The following is a 21,808-nucleotide window of genomic DNA, read 5'->3' as shown; positions in this document are numbered from 1 at the left end:
TCTAATAGCATTTACCCCCTTTACACTCCTTTACAATAGAATTCTTACTCTTTTTGGCAATTACATAATAACCATTATTATGTAGCAATTTATGTACCAAACATAGTATTTATTCAGTAGTTACTTTATCAATAAACAAAATTCCACTAAAGCAAACAAAAATGTACTCATTTACCCTCTGCCTTCGTAATGACCTATCCTCACATCTGTCTTTTTTCTCATCCTATGGCCATTGCCACCACAATTTACCTCGGTCGTCGGACGGCTGTCTTCAATACACAAAAAAAAAAACACTTTTTCAATTATTCTTCCTCTCTCTCTTTTGGTTTTCTCTCTATTGGTACAACCAACCCAAACCTATTATCCTCACTTGATTATATTGCCTGATTTTGTTATTTATAATTTGATTGTACAAACAAAATAAAATAGCCAGAATTTACTTTTCTCTTGACCACATTTGCCAGAGTTAGTGGTGTTAATAGTTGAGCCAAATAAAAAGAAAAAAAAAAGAACAACAATCAATATAAACTTTTTACAGTAACAAAACATACTTGTGTTTTTTTATTGCACATAAACAAATAGTAGAAAAGAAATATTTTTTGTTTGGTAGGGGTATTTGTATGTTGTACGAGTTGCGGAAGCAAAAACTTGAGCATTAAATAAATACTTGAAAGGAAATATAAATTAATTACATTTTTTGTAAATACTTATTTAAAATCTGTTTTTTTTTAAAGATTCGAAGAGGAACCAATGAAAAAAACTTGAGAAACCTCAAAAAATTACTAATGACAACTTTTTATAGAAAAAAATTCAAAGTCTAAATGAAGCTTGACTTTCTAACAGTGTTGCCAAGTTGAATTAAACGCATTTTTCATTTAACGTGTTTTATAAAACATTCATCATTTAAGTTGTCAATTCCATACAATATCTGTCAAATAAATGACGTAAACTCCCAAAACACCTGTTTAAGTGCAAGTGAAGAATGCGTTTTAATCGGCTTTTACATCTAACATGTTTTATAAAGCATGCGTCCTTTAAGTTGTCAATTCCATAGAGTATCTATCAAATAAATAACGTAAATTCCCAAAACTCCTGGTTTAAATATAAGTGTAAAATGCGCTTTACACGTAACGTAAATTTTTGTTTACTTTTCATACGATCAATTCACAAAAACAATGAATGTGACAAATTGTGTAAAATCGGCTGGCCTTACTGTTTCACCTTATGTATTGATCATGGTTGTAACCATGGCGGAATAAGAAGGTGTTACATAAATAACAATAATTGTGCCATTAACCATGCCAAGTGTCAAATTGGTTCACAATTGGCCTGCTCGATAACTCAAAAATTTGTACAATAACAAACTTAATCAATAAAAGAGAACCGAGAGAACTTGCGAGTACTTGAAAGTACTTTTTACTTGTACGATAACAAACTTAATCAATAAAAGAGAACCGAGAGAACTTGCAAGTACTTGAAAGTACTTTTTACTTGCGAAGTTATCGAACAGACCTAATAACGCATTACTGTGAATTGCTTGTTTACCTTTTGTATCAGATTTTATTTACAAAGATGAATTTTGACAACTAGTGTGACAATCAGCTGTTTTTGCCGTTGTTCCTTTATTATTGTGCCATGGTTGCACTAGAGCTGGCAAACTATCGATATTCCCAACATTAGATATTTTCGATATTTCATTTCAAATTATCGATAGTAATCGATAATATCGTTAACTTATCATTACCATTAATTTGGAAATAAAAATGGTGGAAAGTTCTATGCTTTGGAGGACATTTTGCACAAGTAAATCACAGAAATACAAAGGAGAAACAACAATTGCTTTTATTCAATAAAAAGACACAAATATATCATTTACATTACCGAAAAGTTTGTACGTTTGACATCCACATAACCGAAAAGCCGCGTAAATTCGATTCATTTCAATAGATTTTAAGTTACTGTTTTTAATCCGATAATATCGATAGACAAAACTATCTCTCGATATAGATGGTCTGTTCCAGAACTCCAAGAATCTACTAATTTTTTACTATTTTTTTTTCAATAACAAAGAAAAAATTGTTGTTGTAGTAAAAATTAGTAGCTTCATGCAGGTTCTGGAACAGATATAGAATTTTAAAAAATTAATCGATACTGGCGATAGTGTCATCGATTTTTTGCCAGCTTTACGTACAGTACACATTGTCAGTTTTGAATGACGTTTTTTTGCAATTATCGATAACTGTCCAACCGTCCAGCAACCACAATATATTTTGTGGTTGCATGATGAATGACAAAAATTAACGGCCACACTAGCAAGCAACAACAAAGCTGTCATTCAAAACTGACAATGTGTACCCAGCTTTATGCTAAGTTTACATTTATGAAATCCACTCGATTTCAACTGTCAATTCCATAGCTCAAACGTCAAATGAAATCTCATCTGGATTTCATTTGACGTTTAACCTATGGAATTGACAGTTGATTAGATTGCACATAATAAAACTTATAACGTATTTACATCAACCCGGTTCTAATAAAACTCATCAATAAGATTGTCAATTCAATTCCAATGATATTTTCTATCGAAAATACATGTTTTATATGCCTGTGTAAATCTGTCTCTGTCACACGAAAGATCTCATTCAGAATAGTAAATCGTTGACATTTTATAGAGTATTTACTGTTGTTCTCTGTCTGTCATCATCTGTGCCAATAGATTCGAAAACCAGTTAAATCATGCTTTCATTAACATTATTTTTTTTATTATTAGCACCTGGTGCCCCAGACCAGAGCACTTGTCATACAACGGAACTAGGTAACCTACACCTACTCACTCACACACTTTGTTGAACCAGATGGAACCGGGGGAACATTTGTTACTCATTTTGGTAGTTGTTGTATTCAATCATATAAATACATACATATATAAAGAGAAAACAAAAGAATAACATAGACTAAAAGACAGGGCAACGGACATAGACATAGGAAATAAAAAAGAAAATATGCAACTTTTTTCCATTAATCTATTTTTGAATGCTTAACAACAACAGAAACGGCAGCAACTACAACAGCAACAAAGAGAAAATAATGTAGAACATTTCTGTTTAGTTTATTTGTGCTGTGCTCTTCTTCCACTTTTTCTACTTATTCAGTGGCGTTATCTGCAGTTTGGCCTGGTTGGCGAACTGAGTGACTGGTCTTTGTTCAATTGTTCCATATATCCTCAGTTCAGTTCGTCTATAATGTATTTTGTTGTTGGCTTTGTTTTTTTTTTTTTGCTTCTCTTATCAATTTCATCGCGCTCTGTATTTTAAGGGGAGTACACACTATCATTCAAAACTGACAGTCAACGTACTTTTAGGACAATTTTCGGGCAAATAACAACTTTTATTTAACTAAAAACATTTGAAATACAATATATACGGTGTTATTTAGAGATTACAAAAGAAATTTTTCAGATAGGCTTTCATATTCACGAAATAGACCTCGATGACTGTCAGTTTTGCTTGTCAATGTGTACTATACTTTATATTCCACTGCTTGCAGCACTCTACTGAACAATAACAAAATCGAATGAAGAAGAGTAACAATGAATAAAATAAAAAAAGACAAATGAACACAAACGAGACAAAAAAAAAAAAAAGCTCGACACATGACAAAAAATAATAATAATAATAATAAAAAATGAAACAATGCAGTTCAAGGAGATTTTAGTGGTAGAACAAAATCGTTTATATTCCAAATGCATATTTATGCAGTTTCATATATTGAAATTATAATATTTTATGATGCAATTAATAAGGTGAAACAGAAACTTACTTTGATTGAAAATATTTCAATCTGTCATAAGTTTTGTTTACGTTTACATACGAATAATTCACAATAACAATGAATTTGGCAGATTGTGTGAAATCAGCTGGCCTTATCGCTTCACCTTATGTATAGCACATGGCACAATAATACAGGTACTACGGGAAAAACAGCTGATTATCACACTAGTTGTCAAAATGCATTATTGTGAATAAAATCACATACAAAAGGTAAACAAGCAATTCACAGCAATGCGTTATTGTGAACAATTTGACGTTTGGTGTGATTTGATGTAACACTTTCTTATTCCACCATGGTATTGCACCATGCATGCATACCGTGGTACAATTACAAAGGTAGATGCATCGGCGAATTGCTATAACAAAGCAACTTTTTTTGTAATGTAGACTGTCAAAATTTTAGCCAAATGGTCTCTTTTTATCGTTCGTGTTTGTTTATAAAGTGTAGACATGCTATTTCTTATGGGTACTTTACACGGTATGTTTTTTGCATATGAGTTGTCACTTTGCATATACATTTTGTATGGGAGAAGTGATTTTGATTTTTCATTGCGAATTCCTAGTTTTTTGACGTTTTAGATTCGATCAGCTGGGCTGAGTCATCTACCTTTGTAATTGTACCATGATGCATACACAAGTGGCCCATTAACAGCTGATTAAGGAAACAGCTCCCAGCAAAATAAATTGGAAGTAGTGCAATGTAGACTGCTTCTATCACGGCATGTTTTGATGCCGTTCAAACGGAGTCGTGAAAAAGGCACTCCAATCCTCACATTTTAACCGCATTTGGATGCAATCTAAAGAATCACATCCACTTGTCACATTTTAACAACATCCGGATGCAGTTCAACGGAGTCGTGAAAAAGGCACTCCAATTCCTCACAATTTAACAGCATCCGGATGCAGTCCAAACGGAGTCGTGAAAAAGGCACTCCGTTCGCTACATTTTATTAGCAGTTGTTAGAGATCCCTATATGTACATAAATCAGATTGTACATCTCTACAGGCAGCGGCTTTCATTTTCCAAAAAGAGATAAGCGTGTTAACATGTCCAAACATTTGTTAATACAAACTAAATAATAATTAATATTTAAATAATATTTAATTTGTGAAGGTTTTTCCGGCAACTCACCAGAAGAAAATTTCCGAATGGAGTGCTGTTGGAGTACGTGTCGAAATCTTAACTGGTGATGGGAAGACAACCCATTTAGCAAATGAAGCAAAAACAGTTCAGCTTGGAACAAATGCAAGCGGAGGAAACACGCATGTTTGCGATTGAATTCAATGGAGAATTTTCATAATTTGTGTTAATGTAATAAAGTTGTTAATATTTTTGTTTTGCACAAATAATAAATGCATTTTATTTGTTCTGGCATATTTTGTAATGGCTTGCACAATTTCCGCAGAATGCCTGTACCAAACACGTGCTTTGGACTGCCTCCTATTCTACCCCAAAGGGTTAGTTAAAATGCAATGCCAAAGGGTCAGTTAAAATGCAGTGCCAGAGGGTCAGTTAAAATGCAGTGCAAAAGGGTTAGTTAAAATGCAATGCCAAAGGGTCAGTTAAAATGCCGTGCCAAAGGGTTAGTTAAAATGCAGTGCTTTGGAGTGCATCTTTCAGTAGTCACGCTCTTGTAAAAATCATCAGTGAAAATGCATAATTTGATGCACATCCAGATCACTTGTACATATCATTTAACTGCATCTTTGGAGGCAAACATTTTGCTGGGCTGTTTAAAAACATGTATCTTTTTCGACAAACAGCTGTAGTGGAATTTTGTAACTCGGTAAAATTAAAATGCTTATAATTTCGGTAATTAACGAAATTTGTCGGTATGTTAACAACAAAGATAAAGCCGTCGCTAAGTTCTACCGATAGCAACAATGTTGTCAACTTTTATTGATACTTTTCATGAAAGCTTCATAAAGAAACTTGGCTTCACTTACACTTTTTTTATGTGGTTGTTGTTTTTAATGTTTGACGCGACGACAGCACATTTTACTTACCTATAGTTTACACAAGACAGTTTGTTTAGAAAATTATCCCAACACATTTAAATTCATTTTACATTTAGCATGTTTTACAAAACATGCATCATTTAAGTTGTCAAATCCATACAATATCTGTCAAATAAATGACGTAAACTCCCAAAACGCACGTTTTAAGTGCAAGTGTAAAATGCGTTTAATACGTATATTTTAGTCATTCAGTAATTTTACAAAACTTTTTCAATTGATAAGATTTCTCATACAATTGTAATTTACTTTACAGTTAATACAGGACATCGATTGACTTGTATTTATATATTTAAATCGACATCAGTGTTTTCATGTCAAACTAGTTTCCCAACATTTTGTAATATAATCATATCCTTCAGTCATATAAAGCAGCATTTAACAAAACATGGACCATTAAGGTTTACAATTTCCATAGAATATCTATCAAATAAGCAACATATTTGCCACAAATTCTTGCTTTAGGTGCAAGATTAAAGTGAGATTTAATGCTCCATTTCCTTATGCGTGTAACTAGAAATTTCTTTGAGGCAACTGAGTAAGTTTTTGCAACAATATTTTGTTTTGTAAACCAGTGTTATTTAGGAAAGAACAATTACAAACACACAAAAACAAATCGATGTGATGTAAACAATAATATACAGATTTCTAATGTAAACACGCACATTGTATAATTGATGATGATCTTGATATTTATGTACCACCTTGAGGGAACATTAATCAAGCTACTTATGTATTTGTGTTTTTAAAATTCGAAATTGTTCTATTTTAATTTGAAGAACATTTTTCGATGGAAGTGGACAACTGTTTAATGTTTACATTCTTTGTCATGATAATAGTTCGTTTTCATATAACCGGATTTACTAAACCCACTGTGTTCAAACATGGTGGAATAAGAAGTTGGTACGTCAGTTGCTTAAGTCGTCAAACGTTGCGGTGAAATGCTTGTTTAAGTTTTGTGATTTTATTCACAATAATGCATTTTGACAACTAGAATGATAATCAGCTGTCTTTGGTGTAGTACCCGTATTATTGTGGCATGTTTTAAATACCAGTTACGTTTACATGACTACGTATATTAATAATAATTTAATTTTATTAATTTGATCGAATACATCAAAATGAACAGTTTCTTAAGCTGTTGTGAGCTGGGTGTTTCAGTTTCATTATGGCCAGTCCAACCCATAAATACCACAAATGTTATATTGAATTTGGGAAAGCATAAAATGGTTAATAATTATTAATATATATTTGCATTAGCTTTACATATGTACGTTCTTTAATTGACTACCACTCCTGGTTTTTAGAATTGATAATTTCTTTAGAAGACATACATTAGCAGTTTTCTGCTACCACCATATCCACCAGCACCCGACAATACGATTTGTTTTCTTTTTATTCCCATTAATCAACTGTCTTCAACAACAATCACGCACATAACAAACTTGGTGGGAACTAAATTAGAAGCACATGTGCTTCGGCTACACTTTGCCTTCAATTTCTTACCTTGGCCGTTTAGGTAATATACCAAAACAAACAAGTGAATTGGTTTGTTGGTGGTGATTGGTCATCCATCCAATCAACCGAGCCAACCAACTATCGCCAAAAAACCATATGAAATATATACATTTATACATTATACTAATGTACAATATATTTGAACATTTGCATTAATTTAAATGTGTATTTCTGTATGAACTTATATGTGAGTAGTGTATATGTCATAAATATGAAAAAAAAAAAAACAAAACATGCATACAAATTGTTCAACTTGAAATTTTTTCAGCCAACCCGGCTAATTGTTGAGAGTAATTTCAATATTTTTTTGCTCTATTTCTTTCTATTACGGATTTAAAAGGATTATTTCAATATCATTGTATATAAATAAAAAATTTAAAATCAGGCACATGGTACAATAAATAGCTAGGTCAAGTGCCAGTTATAATTTATGTATTATTTATTTATTTAGAAACAACTTTACATTAATTCAAAGCCATCTGGCCAAAAAAAAAAAAAGATTGATAAAACTGGTACTGATTGAAATCAGAAAAGAAAATTTAAAGCTGAAAACACATCCAACGTTTGAGTAAAGTTTTGTATCATTTCTGGTAGAAGAATAAAGACAATATTGAAACTTGGCAGCACTTTGTCTTTATTCATCTGCCAGAAATGACACAAAACTTTACTCAAATGTTGGATGTGTTTTCAGCTTAAGCCGTCCGTTATGTGACGCGCAACGCGTTGAAAACAAGAACAACATGAAAAATGTGTAAGTGATGCCAAGTTTGTTCTTGAAGTTTTCACCATATTGGTTGTCAAAATGCATTATGAAATCACATACGAAATTAAATCACAAGAAAACGAAATGTAAACATATTTTTACGTTTGCTCTGAATTTAAGTGATTAATGGAACACCTTAAAGGCCGCTGCACATACGGCGCGTTGAGCGTCGCGGTACAACAACCGCATGAAAAATGTGTAAGTGATGCCAAGTTTTTTGAAAAACAACAATGTGGCTGACGCATTAAAATTAAACATAATTTAACTTTCTTGGGACAACGGGTGTCCCGACGTGTCACTAAACGGACCGTATGTGCCGAGGGCATAAAGGCCGCTGCACATACGGCGCGTTGAGCGCTGCGTTACAACAACCATATGAAAACTTCAAAAACAAACGTGGCATCACTTACACATTTTTCATGTGGTTGTTGTTCTCAACTCTCAACGCGTCACACAACGGACCGTATGTGCCGCAGCCTTTATTCCGCCATGTATTGGATAATTGGAAAACACTTAAATTTATAAAGTGTCCTTTGCCGTAGGATTTTGGTCATGAGTAGTATTAACAATAACGTGTTTACACGTGGTGAAATGCAAAATACAAACGGCGCCATCTATTTGTTAGATTGTAATTCCTCTTGCCTCATCATTTATTATAAATGTAGCGTTTCATTTCATGAAAAAACGTCATAAAGACAAAATAAACGTCATAGAATTTAATGAGTCAAATACAAATTATTAATTAAATGTTTGTAAATGTTCATATAAATATATATACATATGACTTAATGGCGTCTAAATAATTCTTCATTATAAATTGCATTCTAAAGTGGTTGAGTCATATGGATAGGGCGCACGTATGTTTATGTATGTATGTGTAACATGTAGCAAACCATTTTATAATAAAATTTTTAGTGAATCATTTAACAATTCGTTACTTGTTTTGTCGAATGTAAAGCCCACACAACGTAAGAAAAGTATAAATCTCGTAAAGTGAGTAAAAAACAATTTTGAAGAAAATAAAAACATGACTATTGAGAGGAACATCTAATTCTGTCTTAAGCAAATAGAGTCCGTAAATTCGAAGACAGAATAAACGCCTTATTTTGGATATGGCGTTTCGTATTGTTGTTGCTTTTCAACTATCCACTTAATATTTAAGAGTTCATTGATTCAAACTGAAAACACAATAAACGTTGATTAAAGTTTCACGTAATTTCTGGTATGATCATAGACTAATGAATATATAGACGACGGAATGCTCTCACCGAGTATGTTCGAATTGAGTGTGGTAACTAAGAAACTCAATATAAAATGAAAAAAAATACAAGTTAATAAATATTTTGTTCTGGCAAAAGACTACGTGGGGTTAGCTTTTGATGGGAACTATATTCTCAGATAAAAATATCCAAGAAAATATTGTCATTTTCCACAAAAATCGTCTTCGAACTTTTTTGAGTTTTCGGGTTTGAGTGTCTTGACCGCGGAAAAATTGAGTAATCCTTCGTCTATGGTAAGATAATAAAAGATACAAGTTCAAAATTGGCTGGACAGTTGTTTACTCATTTATTGGAAATGTTTATTGTCTTTGCAGAGTTTATAAAATGCATTTTTTTTCTTTTCATAATCCTACATTACAACACAATGAACATTTCTTAATAATATCTTTCTTTTGTTGTGATTTTGATAAAAATTTTCCATTGTATGGAGTAGAAAAACTGATACACATACATTGCAATTACGATATTTTCCTTTGTTCGTTTCTGTTTTGCTTGATCAGCTTTATATGTTGTATATACAATGATGATAATAAATAAGCTAGCTTTGTGCAAAACAACGAGATATACAATTTAGTTAATTGGGGATATAATCAAGAACCTTTAATTAAAGTAGACATCGGTAGCAAAACAAAGCGTTTTTAAAATATTTTTAATACAAATCTTTTCAAATCTTAAATTTTGTTAAGAATTCACTCTAGGTTAAAATGCCTCCAATTAAGGTGTTTATTATCATGATAAACTGGTCTATGTTGCTCTAATTGGCATAAAAGGTATTAAAATGTAGACGAAATAAATCACAATAGACGTATTATCGTTATTATGAATGCTAATGTAAATGTTGTTTGCAAATAAAACGCATCCATGCTACAAGGTGTTATGCTTGGTTTACATTTACGAAATCCACTCGATTTCAACTGTCAATTCCATTGCTAAAAGTTAAATGAAATCCAATAGATTTCAGATGAGAATTCATTTGACGTTTAAGCAATGGAATTTACAGTTGAAATCGATTGGATTTCGTTAATGTAAACCAAGCATTACACTAGTTGCAAAGACATAAATACAACAAGATAAGACATTTTGTTTGCTATCATTCTTCAGTGAATGGCTTTTGAATTTAACATAATGTTATATCACGATATGGTGATATAACATTTTTTTCTTTTATACATGTTTACGTATTTAACCGAATTTACCGATCCAATTGACATAGAATTATTCTTGAATAGCTCCTTGAATTCATAAATTTCGTTTCTGATACCATTACATGAAATGTTCCTCCTTGGTTGCGATTTTGAATTAACTGCAACCTGTTAAGGGTAATGTTTCTATACAAAGTTTCGAAAACATTTTTTTGTTGCATGCATTTTGTCTAGTCTTAGTTGTATTTATGTCTTTGCTAGTTGTTAACAATCGAAATAAATAAATTTGTTTTATTTTCGTTTACTATTTCTACTGTGAGTTCAATCACAATAATTAGTTATGACTGTTATAGTAAGTTTACATTTACGTCGATTTCAACCGTCAATTCCTTTGTGTATTCGTCAAATGAAATCTCATCTGAAATCCATTGGATTTCATTAGACGTTTAAAAAATGGAATTGACAGTTTAAATCGAGTGGATTTCGTAAATGTAAACCTAACATTAGCTGCATTTACACCGAACGTGTTACATTAACCCTGGCCATTTGGTTTGTTTGGTTCAATTGTAAATTTAGTAGAAAAAAATGACGCATTTGACTCGAAACGTACCCAAATTTATTGTAATTGCGATTTCATTGTACGAAAATTTCCATTTTATTTTCTCTTTAATGAAAGTCGACTATTACGAAAACGCCTTTTCAGCAGTGGCAACGTGACTCAGCGATTTTTATCAGGGTTTAAAATGCTAACGCCATATTAGCAAAAGCACCGAAAATGTGCAGCTTTGCCTGTTCTATTTCTTTGAAATATGTTTAGCAACAATGAACAACGGCAACATGTAGCAACAACTTTCACAAAAACATTTGGTGTGTCTTTTTAGTTACTAATGTTGCTGAAACATTTTTTTTTCAGCAATTTTTCCTTTATACAACTGTCAAAATCTGCAACATTAGCTGTGGTTACCATTTTTGCCATTTGTTACCATTTTTAACCTGCAAAGCGTTCCTTAACCCCAAAAAGTGTAAAACTGGCAGCAATTTTTAAGATAGGAGAGAGAGCACATATGCCTTTTTTACCACAAACTACCAGACAAATTTCTGCAGGTAAAAAAATGGCAGAACTGATTTTTCGACTTTTGTTTGACGATGAAGAAAAAATGGATGAAAAACAGAAGAAAAAGTCGAACGCTGACTAAACTAAAAACTGCGAAATAAAAGACGAAAATTGATTTTTTATGTTTCTTTTTGACACTGCTACCAGATCTACCATTTTTCCGTTCCTTTATTTTTTTGGTAAAAATGTTCATGAGAGAGCAATTTTGGCACTTTTCTCTTTTACCACTCTAACCATTAAAAAAGTAAAGGAACAAAGCTATTAGTAATAATTATTAATAATCACGTAAAAAGACACAGCTATTGCTAGCGATGCTGATGCTATTTGACATTGTTGCTATAATAAAACAGCATCAAACACGCATACTTATATTTTGCAGCACACATGATCAACACATAACAGAAAAGAGAATAAGCAACATATGACCTGTAAAAGTCGTAAACGATTTTGTATACGGGAACGCAAAATGTGTAAAAGTGGTAAAAATTGTAAAAACTTTTTAGTTCTGGAACAGAGCTATAGTTTCAACGGCTTAGCCAGGTTTTCAGCAAACAATTGTTTTTGATATCAGGGTTACAAGTGTAATGCATTAAAATCACGATATAATTAATTCCATTTTTTCGTTCAAAGGACATTTTGGTGAATGCGTTTAATATTTGTTTTTGTTATTTTAAATAATTATTATAACAATTATAATAGGTATTTTGTATGTTCTACCATATGATGGAGGCATTTGACATTAAATGACACCCATTTTTATTACTGCATTGGCAACACTACTCGCAAAAACACCCCTCGATTGTGGATTTGCTTCGACGATTTGTCAGCCGTGTGCTAAATATGTAGCGTTGTTGTCGATTATGCCTAACGAAAAATAGCTTAGGCGTAAAAAATCAAATAAGCAAAAATTTACAAAAATAAATATGCGTTCGGTTGCTTATTTAGCCGTGTGTGTTAATGCTGTGTAGCATTTGAAGTGTACAGCTAATGCTAATGGTTTTAGATGCAGGCTTTTAAACCCTGATTTTTATATGTGAACATTTGTGCTCAAATCGTCTAATTTGGGCGATTTTCAATAAAAATTTCGAATGGCCTGTTGAAAACTTGTATTTAGTTGCAATTTTCGAGACATTGTTGAAAAACATTGATAGCTGTCTGCCTGATGATTTAGCTGGCTCGACTTTAATGGTACACATTGTCATATATCACATATAAATGTATACTACATACCATTACTGTACGTTAAATATAAATATTTATCTTTTAAATACCATATAATAATTTCCTTTTTGTATAAACAAATAATGCAATCGGGATTTTCTGTTGTTATGCATATACATATGTATGTATGCATGTATAACAATATGTATGTAAATATGTACGGCTAAACGAATAATGAGTTAACAAATGCAAAAACAAAAATTGTAGGAGTAAATGTCACGAGGTTTATTAACTAAACAGAAGATGCATACACAATCAACATCCAGTCATTTGGTCTACTTATACATACATACATATAAACTACATTGTATATATACACATACATATGTATTTATATTTGACCATATTTAAATACTTGTTTAGAATTGATAATATGAAAATATTTGTTTTAAAATTTTTCTCCTTTTTCATTCATACCATCATAATATGTTTATTTTGCTTTAGAGATTTTTTTCTTCACAAATCCCTGGTATTTGCTTTTATTTATAAATCAAAATATGTGTTTAAGATTAGCAACAACACAAGAAATGTGAATACAAAACACTTTTGGGATGTTTAGTTTTAGGGGTCGATTATGGATAGCAACCCAACTCCAGTTGCGTTGCCTACAGCAAATTTTGTAATATAATTTTGAAGCAATCCATATTTCAATAATTACACTTTCATGCCCTCTACATTTCAATAGTAACAATTTTCATAGTTTTGTACCTTTGTCATTGTGAGTTTGTAAATATGCCAATTTCCCATTGTGATTGATTCATTGTATTTTAAAGTTAACAGACAGAATGCAACCATGTAAATATTTTAATCTACTACTCATGTAAACCAACTCATTATTGTTATTTACTACTAAATTACATAACTATGTACTAGTAACTACTACGTACTTCTCATACTCAGTACCTAAATAGAAGAAATTTTAATAAATTCGCTCAGTTTGTGATCTACATTCTAACGCGTTACATAACCAGGGGTGCCAAGTTGGTGGTTTTCCCGCTACTTGTGGCGATTTTTGACGTACAAAAACCACTGTTTTAGCAGGAACGTCAACTGTTTTAAGGTAAAAATCGCTACAGACATATGGTGCGTATGTGGCTGTAGCGATTTTTGCCTCGGAACAGTTGGCATCCCTGTACATAACAATCAGATAAGATCACAAGGGGTGATCTCCATTCTAACATGTTATGTAACTATCAGATAAGATCACAATGAGACAATGTGCTCCTCCAGCAGTCAACATCAATCCTCACTTGTGTTTTCCTGAACAATCGACACCAGATTGTTATAATTTTCTATTTCGGCATTTAAATTTCTACTTTTTCACAATTAAATTAATAGCTGAAGGTACAAAACACTAATATTGATTGAATTTGACAAACTTTTCCGTCTTATTACTCATTTTAATTGCATGATTTTCTCTTCTGGCAACGCAACTACAGTTGAGTTGCTATCCATAATCGACCCCTTAATTTTACAATTGCACCTAATACAGGAGTTACTGGCTAACACGTCACTGATTTGACAGATAATATATCGGATTTTGCTAAAACCCATATGATGTGTAAAGGCTCTATAAAACTTGTAGATTACTTTTTAATAGACCATTTACATATAACCGGATTTAATAAACGCACTGGGTTTCAAATGTCAATTCCATTGTGTATACGTTAAAGAAATTCTAATATAGTACGTTTGACTGGATGTATTTAATTCCAATGGACTTAAAATGTCTTAGTTAGACATGACATAAGAAAGTATTTGTATTAATCGGGATTTAATCATTGAGATATAAATTATCAATTCCATTACATAAACCTCAAATAAATGTAGCTTTGTTCCAGAACTATTTCTTTTTTACAATTCTTACCACTTTTACACATTTTACCCGAAAACCGTTCCCGTACACAAAAAGGATGTAAAATGTTCACGCCTCTTTAAAAAGAAATGGCACTGAATGACGCTCTCTTTAAAAACTTTTTACATGACAAATTTGAGCTTGTAAAAATAATAGCATGATTGCCGCCTTCTGCCTCGTAGGCCGGCTTTGACATTTCTGTCAGTTTTTTTTTACTTTTTTTTCAATTTTCCGTTTCCGTACATTTTGAATAAAGTTGTATGTGTATCACATTTTTCACAGTTCGCTCGTTTGCTATTTTTACCTTTAAAAAAGTACGGGAACACACCTTGCGTTTTTTTCTTAATAGTGCCTTTAAATTTTATTCGATTTGGTAAATCCAGTAGATTTAAATTGTCATTACATATGTATATGTACGTCAAATAATCCTCATAAAACTGATTGACCCGTCAAAAAGCTCTAATTGAAACATGCTATAAGTTACCTAGATTTCTTCTATACCTATAAAATACAAATATATTGACTCAAAATGTTCATCACTGTGTAAAAATCTGTTTTAACTTTTCCATCCATGACAAATGAGAGCGAAATTCTGTTGATTGTACATTTTTAATGTGTATTTGTTGATGCTGTAAAAGCATTTTTTTTTTCTAATTAAATAAATATTATGTTTTTGGATTACATGTTGATAAATTAGTATCCCAATATGACATATAGGCAAAAAACAAATACATTAACTAAATGACAAGTTTACATTTTGCTTTACAAAGGTACTATATTTGTATGTTATTGTGTTTTTTCTAATGTCAAGATTTCTTCATGTCACACATCATGTAAATTAAAATAATTTGTTTGTTGGTAATCAAAATTTTGCTGATGACGACATAATAAAAAAATACAAACATATACAACTATATATTACAAGAAGCCCAACAACAAATAAACACTCATATTAAATAAAACTATTTCTATGTTATTGTTGTTTCAGCTGCTGTTGTTGTTGACTTGTGTATTTTTTTTAATAATTTGATGACGCTACTATATAGTATTGCTTTGGGTGTTCTATTTCATTGTCAGTGTCATACATAGTACGAGTCATTTGTAGATGTCTATTTTTAGATATAATTATAAAGAATTTTTGCAATACGTTTTAGAAGGTTGACATTCTTTGGGAAACATTTTTTTTGTAAATGTGGATAAAAAGGTATTGGCAAAAACGTTTTTGATTCATTTTGTCTGTGTCCCATTTTTGTCCCATTTTAATAATTTCAAATATCTGTAAAATTTTGACCAATATTTGACATAATTTCGTAATCATTGGTAACCATTAGTTTTAGTAACAAATTTTTATAGTTACCGACAAAACTCGGTAAAACTGAAAGCTTACAATTTTGGTAAGTCACATGGCGAAATAAATTTCATGAAATTATGCGTTTTTAGATCGAGTTCCATACTACAGTAATTTTATTAAATTTCTTTAGTGGGAAACTCGATCTAAGGACCCCTATAAAATGAGAAAATTTTTAGTGCAAGTGTTAGCGTGTGGCATAAGACTATGTTAGGAATCACTGTAAAGTAGTCGTTATGTCTTGCTTAATACGCTTAATACAATTGTCCAGCCAACTTAAATTAAAACATTTTTTTATAATTTTGACCATTCATTTTACGCATTTTTGTCGGTCACCAAGAAATTCCACTACAAACGTCTTTTTATTACCTTTTATAGTTCGTTTACATTTACGTTATCCACTCGATTTCAACTCTCAATTCTATGCTTAAACGTCAAATGAAATCCAATGCATTTTAGATGAATTACCATTTGACGCATACGCAAAGGAATTGACAGTTGAAATCCACTCGATTTCGTAAATGTAAACGTACTATTAAATAGGCAATACCACAGTTAATACAGTTGGACACTAAGCCCACCTCATTGTTATGTTTGTTGCATGGTACAATTAGAAAGGTAGATGCCTCAGCCCAGCTGATCGAATCTAAAACGTCAAAAAACTAGGAATGTGGCATGAAAAATCAAAACAAAAAACCATATGATTCTGTAAGTAAGAGATAGCATGTCTACACTTTATAGACAAACACAAGCGATAAAAAGAGACAACAAGAGACTATTTGGCGAAAATTTTGACAGTTTACATTACAAAAAAAGTTGCTTTGTCGTAGCAAAGCAAAAACATTGTCAAAAACATTATTGTGATTTAAAATACAAGGAAACACAAATCACAATAATATAAAATCTATAATAGCTGTGTTCCTTTACTTACCTGAGGTTACCATGTTTACCATTTGTTACCATTTTTAACCTGCAAAGCTGGCAGCAATTTTTAAGAGAGTGAGAGAGGAGAGAGTGCACATATGCCTTTCTCTTCTACCACAGGCTACCAGACAAATTTCTGCAGGTAAAAAATGGTAGAACTGATTTTTCGACGTTTGTTTGACAATTATTTCACAATGAAGAAAAAATGAACGAAAAACAGAAGAAAAAGGCAAACGCTGACAAAACAAAATTAAAAACTGTGAAATAAAAGAAGGAAATTGATTTTTTATGTTTTTCGTTCCTTTACTTTTCTGGTAAAAATGTTCATGAGTGAGTAATTTTACAGTTTTCTCTTTTACTACTTCTACCATTAAAAAAGTAAAGGAACAAAGCTTATGTATGTTGTCAAAAGTTGTTAACAGAACTCTGAATGGCCGACCTTCTATAGGCCTTGGGCAGTACCTTTCTCTACATGCAACACATTAAGGGCGCCTTACACATTCGGCTCAAAAATATACCAGTAGTGTGATTCTCTAACTCATTTTTGAGTAACCGACAAATGTCGGTAACTATAAAACCCAAAATTATGAATGAAAAGTTCAAATAAAAGTTGACAACACAGTTGCTATCCGCAGAACTTTACGACTACTTTCTTTTGGTCTCCAACTTACCGAAAATTTTTGCGTTTTACAGCCAGTTTCTGTATGTCGAAAGAAGAATGTGTGCGAATGAAACACGCCCGAACTTTAGTTTTCGAAATAATTTTACCTTTGCTTTTGCTTCAAAACAAAAAACAAATTTGAAAGAGACAAGAGTTTGGACGTGTTTCTTTCTTTCGCACACATTCTTCTTTCGACATACAGAAACAGGCCGTTAAAGTTACCTATTTTGTCGGTAACTCAAAAAATGAGTTAGAGAATCACACTAAAGAGACATGTGAAAGGCAATAGTAACCTTTCAAACATTTATCTTCTCTTTTTCCGTCACCTTTTCTAACGGCAATACTAAATAAAAGATATTTTTAGATTTATGACATCTCTCCAGACAACCAAAACGCTTTAAAATAATAACATGTGACATAATATCATAGTCACTGGTATTCAGACTCTTTTAGCACATTTTCAGTTGGCATCACTTATTTTTCTACAAGCAACACATTAAGGGCGCCTTGGACTGTTTGACTCATTATGAATGTAAAAGAAAATAAAAATGTCCCAATCCTTTATCTCATCGTTTTCATAACATTTTCTAGGGGCTATACTTTAAGAAAAGATCGTGTTAGATTTTTTTTAACATCTATACAAAAATTTAAAACGCTTTAGACGCAATATTTTAGACATATTTCGCTATGAATTCCTAAATTCATAGCAATTTGTTGCGATAAAATAATTCTAGCCAACATTTAGCACCATTTGATAGGTCCCTGTGTCATTTTTTTATCATATTTCGCAATAACCTTCGTAATATATAACAACCCGAGTTGGTGATTACTGCAGTACAATATCACCGTTGTTGACATGTTGTTGACGTTTACTAAAGCAATCGCATTGTTATCTTATCAGAAAAAAAGCCTGTATTTGCTAAAGTAATCTAGACATTATAAAGATTATTTGTTTGTTATTTATGAATTGTTAATATATTTGTTTAAATGAAAAAAGAAACATCTTAACAACTTGCCAACAATGTACTTGTACTACTTTTCAGTTTTAACTGCATTATTATGAAATTTATTGCGTATATACATATGTCTCAAAATTGTTTTGTTCAAATAAACTTTAGTTGTTGTATAAAAATACATGGGCACTATTATTCCTCTTATCTTGCAAAAATAATTTATTGCCATTTTTTCCGTCAGAAAGTAGTTGAAGTTAAACTACAAGTCTTTCATAATACACAAAAATTGCTCTAATTGTAAAATCTAAAAACTAATGGGCTATCGCAATGAACGAACGATATGTTGAAAAATCTAATTTATTATGACACCAAAACACCAGGTTTGGGAAAATACGCACGGTGTTTGGCAAATATTCATTGGAATTGACTACATAAATAACACACTCGATGTAAATGTGCTATAAGATACTACAAATCAGCTAATACCAAGATCTATTTAACAGGTCACGTAGAGAGCATAACAACAACTCTATTTTGCTCGAAAATTCTTCAAGCTGTCAAAATATTCGTTTACGTTTTCATACAATTTATTCACAATAACAAATAATGTAACAGATTGAAACCAACCACCTGGCCGTTTTAAGCCACCACATAATTTCATTATGGTTCATACCATGGCGGAATATAATATAAATATAAAACACGTCTTAGACTATATACTTAAACGCATTTTACACATGCATTTAAAACAGGTGTTTTGGAAATTTACGTCACTTATTTAACAGTTCTTCTATGGAATTGACAACTTAAATGACACATGTTTTAAAAAACATGTTAAATGTAAAAGCCGCTTAATACGATGACAGCTTAAATCCACAGGATTTGCTAAATCCAGCATAGTCTCATGGCACAATAATAAAGGTAAAGTCATTAGAAAAATCTGATATGGCAGCGCTTCCACTTTTATAACTATTGTCAATTTTCAATTCAAATTAAAAAATATTCCATACATTTGTACGTACGACAAGAGGCAAAATTTTTATGATATTTAAAAAACTGATAGTTTTTATCCCTAGACTATTAATTCAAACGCGATGTGCATAATTCTTCATTAATTTTCAGGTACGTACTATATTTTTTGCAGATATGAAATATATCATTGCATAACGTTCAAATCAAATGAATTTGCAAAAATGAGATTGGTTTGCGATAAAGGTTTAAACTTAACCGGATTTAATAATGGTCATCAAGTGTCAATTCCATAGCACAAACGTCAAATAAATTCTAATATATAAGGTTAACCCGGCAAGTTGAAATCGAGTGGATTTCGTAAATGTAAACCAAGCATTACATTCTTTGGCATTGTTTACCTTTTATATGTGATTTCATTCACAATAACACAAACTGCCAAAAATGTATTATTGTGAATGAAATCACATAATCAATAACGAAAAAATGTAAACAAATTTTGACGTTGGTCTGAATTTTGGCAACTAATGGAACACCTTATTACGTCCTGGTATAATAAACTGAATACGTAGTAGCTTATAGCACATTTACATGTTATTATTCCACCATAGTTTATACTTTGCCACATCTTTAAGAATGGTTCAGTGGAAACGGAGGAGGAACTCCTCTAGTATAAAAAAGTGCTGCCATGATCAACAACTTTACATTATTGTGTAGCAAAACTTAAGTGTTTAGACGATATCAAATAAATTACTCTATTATATTTCTAATGTATTAGAGGGATGTTACTAATTCTGAAGAGCATACATGTAGATTGGAAAATATTCAAAAATAAAAATAAATATATAATTTTTACAAGTTTTTGTGTACGCTATCATACGCATAATAAAATAAACTATCACGATTAAAACATGTTTATATACCGTGATGCAGTGTTGATATTTTTAATATAGCTAAAATTAATAATAGTTTAGTTTTCTTCATAATTGTTAATAATTTTATTATTATTTTTTCAGTTTATATCTCTTTTTTTAGTAATAAATTACCCAATTAAGTTTATCCTTAATTAAAGTTTCTGTTTCTCTATTGTTGATTTATGTTTCATTTATTGTGTGCTAAAAAAAACTACCTTGATTTCCAATTACATTCAACTTGGAGCTGAAGAAAAAAATTGTCCTAACATGAGCAACTTAATCTGAATTCATTTACTAAAAGAAGAAGAAGTACGTTCTTTTAAAAACAAAATTAAAAATTCCTCTAAAAAAAACTTATTAAAAATTGTATGCCGAAGCCCATTTTTGGTTTTTAATTATTTTTTCCGTTTTCTTTCTAAACATATAATATACACAAACACTTACATTACAGAACAAATTATTCTTTTTTTATTATTTCTTTCGTTTTTTGTTTGTTAATATTTTTCAATGTAAAATAATAAAAACGAAACAAATGTATTTTGTGTTGTTGTGTTATTCAGTTGTCTTTGTTTTTGTTGGGGTATTTTGCAATCTTTCCTTTTAGGTTTGGTTTCCGATTTATTTTTGTTTTCGTTTTCTGTTTCACTGTAATTATTTGTGATTTTTCAATTTCGTTCATTTCCTCTTTTTATTACCTTTGTGTGGCAATAATAATACTATGTATTTTATATTTCTTTGTTTTATCAAAATTATTAATGTGTATTTACGAAAACAAAACACACTAAAATGTTTTGGTTTTTTAGGAATCATACCTTCTTGTTATATTGTATCTCTATGGAAGTTTGATAAAGGGAATCCAACTATAAAGAAAACACACACACGTAAATAAAATATATATTTTTGATTTTTAAATATTATACCGGATTAACCCAGTGGGATTAGGTTTCAAATGTCAATTCCATAGTGTAAACGTCAAATAAATCCTCATAAAGAAGGTTAAGCTGGCAAAAAGCTCTAGTACAAACGCCGTTTTACTCTAATAGAAGGAAAGTTCACCATGTTCACACAGAAGAAATTCACCAGCAAAATGTAACTCTACCTATGTGTAACACTTTTAATTTAGGTTGACCAGTTGATTTGCATTCAAGAATACCGCCATGGATTGTAGGAAATGGTGGTAAAAGATGATTGGCCCTTTACATTACAAATTTTTCTAAATACAAAATTAGGACAAATTTTGAACTGCTTTCATATTAATTGTATGTTTTTTTGAAGTAAGGGAACGCTTTTCATGTAAACA

This window comes from Musca autumnalis, unplaced genomic scaffold (genome assembly GCF_047663935.1).
Source record: "Musca autumnalis isolate F117 unplaced genomic scaffold, ASM4766393v1 scaffold_2, whole genome shotgun sequence".
Lineage (NCBI taxonomy): Eukaryota > Metazoa > Arthropoda > Insecta > Diptera > Muscidae > Musca > Musca autumnalis.
Note: the sequence above shows the minus strand (reverse complement) of the source record.